This window comes from Echinops telfairi, unplaced genomic scaffold (genome assembly GCF_000313985.2).
Source record: "Echinops telfairi isolate 266 unplaced genomic scaffold, ASM31398v2 ScPeMD7_23;HRSCAF=83, whole genome shotgun sequence".
NCBI classification, from domain to species: domain Eukaryota; kingdom Metazoa; phylum Chordata; class Mammalia; order Afrosoricida; family Tenrecidae; genus Echinops; species Echinops telfairi.
The window spans coordinates 19,255,379-19,259,252 of record NW_022103920.1 but is presented as its reverse complement, the minus strand read 5'-3'; positions in this window follow the sequence as shown (position 1 = coordinate 19,259,252).

Genomic DNA, 3,874 nt, shown 5'->3' with positions numbered 1-3,874 from the left:
GAAGAAAGTATTCTTGCATTGAGGGAGTACTTGAGTGGAGGCCCAATGTCCTTCTACTACCTTAACACTAAACTTATAAATGTATGCACATAGATCTATTTCCTCATCCTCATATATAAATATATTTGCATATGTACATGTCTTTATCTATACCTCTATAACTTCTTGGAAGGAAAGATGAGACCCTCTACTCCTATACAAAGTTTCTGTCTCAGGAACCCACAGGGGCAGTTCTACCCTGCCTGTAGGGTCAACATGAGTCCAAATTGACTTGGTTAGAGTGAATTTGGATTTTGGTTTCTAGCTGCACTTTCCACTTGCTAGACCATCAAGGAAATGCAGTCCATGGTAATGGTGTCAATTCCTAACTTCCAGTGATCCGATTCAACTCCAGGCAAGCCCATGTGCTTCAGAATAGAATTTTGCTCTATGGGACTTTGAAAGCATGAGTAGGAATTTACAACATGAACAGCCACATCTTAGAAACGTTTGTCTCTTGCATCGCTTGATGTATTCAAATAACAGTCATCGAACTCAAACCATTCACACCATCCAGGCATCTTATGTCCAGAGTAAAATGGTATGATGTCAGAGCTAAATAATAGTTAACACTGAAAACTAGGAAGCATAAGGAAATGTGTCCAGGAATACCTAGCTACTTAAGAGTAAACCTGAAACTAGAACCTGAGTACAAATTAGGAGCCCATTTTTGGAGAGTAGATAGGGAATTTCAAAGAGCATAGCCACTATCACTGTAGATTACTTGGTCATTGCCTCAGAATCATTAGTTTACTATATTTTCTTTTGAAAATTGCATCACATATACCCATCTCTAATTGATGGTTGTAAGAAAGTATCTGCTCTATATCTCAGGTTCCCATAGCGCTTACAATGGAAGCTTCTACTCACTACGTGTTGAATAGAATGCTTTTCTTCGCACCGGTGTTAGGACTCACCAGGATCAACAGTCATGGTTATAACATCACCAGGCTTGTTTTACCAGGATCGCTGTGCTTGTATCGTAGCTCTTCATCCCTGAAGTTAACTCTACCCCATCTACTTACCCCTAAGAAAGAAAAATCACATTCTGGGAATGATTTACTTCACAATGTAATTGATTTTCAAATATTTTAACTTAGGCAATGGTAATGATTACCATTTTAAAAAAGAAGACAGGAAGCCATCCTCACTCTTAGCAAGTAATAAATTATTAGCTAATTTAATGTTTCCAAGTATAAGCTGAAAATATCTGGTTGTGTTTCTGTGGTGATTCATATTACTGGGATCCGACAATGATAATAGCAATCAATTTTCAATCATACTAAAGGGCATTTTAGAATGTGGCAATGCCCTGGAAGTTCTCCATTCCCCAGTGATACTTGTGAATAAGAAATTAGACTGATAGCTTGAATTAAACTTTTCTTTAATTCATAAAGTCATGGTTTTCTAATAAAGATCTATGTCATATTTTCTGCTAAATGCTGGAGCAGAAAGGTCCCCTACACACATTTAATATAAAATTATTTCAAAAGAAGCTTCTCAGCCATAAGGAAGAACCCAATGAACAATGCTATAAACTGCAAAGAATAGGATGTCCCAGTGGTAACCGCTGTAGAGATGCACAAAAAGTCTCGTTTAACAAGAATTTGACCATCCAGGAAGGCTTCACATAAAGGAAGGGCTGAAGCTGGGATTTGAGGCATCATAATTTGAATTTATTTAGGTTTAAGCGGTCCTGAGGGTGGAAATTATTTCCTACGGATACTTTGAACTTTTTAGAACAAACATCCAATCTATATCAACCTTCATTATTATTTTTGTTAACTTGAGGATTCCTGAGACATTATACCTTGAAAACAAATGGAGCAATATGTATTTAAGCAACAGAGCGCTGAGAGTATATTTTCTTCTATAATTTAATATCACTGGCAGGATTTTGATCCAGGACAATTTTTAACACCTAGAGCAGACATATGAAAGATCAACTTTTGCTCTTCTTGTATTTAATGAAGCCTGACAGCTGTTATCTTTTCTCTTTTTTTCTTGTCTTTTGTTTCTTTTTTCTTTTGCTCTTAACTTCAAATCAGAATGACTCGTGTCACTGAACTAGAATATGATTTCAGAAGCCCATGAAAATGCCCAAGGACTATGCCATCTAGTTCTGTCAAGCAGCAGGGGAATCGTCTGCTTGACCCATATTGCAGCATATTTAAAAACCCAAGCGAGGGGACATGACTCCACTGGCTGCTTTGATTTGGGAAGAGAAGCTCATTTCCATCTTCAAAGCCAGCTCATACTTGTTTAGAGGAATGAAGCCCATCTTCCTCTCTTAAGAACCACGCTTTATAGTTGGGATTCATGCAATGTCACACTGATTATCCCAATAAGCAAGGTAAATGTGGGCTGATGTGGGCTTACTTACTAATCTGTAGTGAACAATTTCCCCTCTGTTTCACCACATCAAAGATTCTAGGCTTTGTCTTTTTGTCTTTCTCCCAATCCCACAGTGATTTCCTTCAGAATCAAAGCCTCTTTTCAAAAGTATGACCCCAACAGAGACAGTATATCCAGTAAGTCAGATAAGCACAACCTGACTTGTGCTTACGTCCTAGTCTATGTTGTTTTCCCCACATCAAATCTGTGTGAAGTTATTCAGTACATCTTACAAAGCATTCACCTTGCTTACTGGGAACTTTGTGGACTGGCACTGTGTTTACTTTATTCGGTAATGTTTCTGATTAATATGGCACACTCAAAGCAACGGGCTCTGAGAGGCTCCCAAAGCTTAGAGACAAAGTATTTGATCAAATCCTCCTAGCCCTTGGCAGGGCTTCATTTAATATTTTTTTCTGTATATATTGTCCTGAGCATGAAGCAGTCCCACAGAAATGCTAACTCTGAGATTCAGGAGTCCTTTGGAGCCGACAGTTATCATTTTCCTCCTTATATACCAACTCAAGTTGGCTTGTCTCTTGTTTCTTAAGCATGAATAGCCTTAGGGTTTTGTTCTGAGTCCTTGGGATTGTGCTTCGGTTCTGCAACTGCTTGGGCCAGTGATTCTCTGGGTTTTTGCTTTATTTTTTTCCTCTTAGGTTAAAGGCTGGAGGACATTATTTGAAGTGAAGGAGGCAGACATTTACTTCTAAATCTTCTTTTAGTCAAGGATGTCATACATTATTTCAACCGATTTCATGTAGCATCCCCCAGATGGCTACAATAAGAAAAGAAAACATCTGAGTGTCCACACACATACGTGCATTGCTCAGATATAAAACAGAGTACAGAAAAGCACCATGATTCGAAGTCTTATCATACCTTGATATATATTTTTCACAATAAAGAAGTTGATCATTTACAATGTAGGTAGTCAACAAACCGACAAGATGATAATATACACACCTGTTGTTGTCTCTTTGTGGGAAACAGTTGAGAAGGGATAAACCTTGATCCTGAGAGGAATGGACACCAGGTGGTTGGAAAAGTAAGTAAGCAGAACCAGATTAGTGCAGTGAGGTGCGTGCCACCCTGGAAGCATGGGAAAGAGTAACTCGTTTTCCAAGAGGTTGTGGGTTAAACTTCATCTTGGAGAATGCAGAAAATTTTCATTCAACAAATACCCACATGTATGTGCAAAGTTCTTATAGATAGGAGGAAAATGGCCAATTGAATGAAAGAAGAATTTTCGATGAGGAACAATAATGAAATATGAGTACAAATCAGAGAATTGAAGGGGAAGGAACTATGTTGATTAGAACAAGAAAGGTTTACACTTTTTTTAAAATCTAAGAAAACCTGAAGTTAGAATTTGAAAAACATTCAAAAATGAAAAAAAAAAATATATATAGTTTAAACTTCAAGTCAGTGTAAGATATGA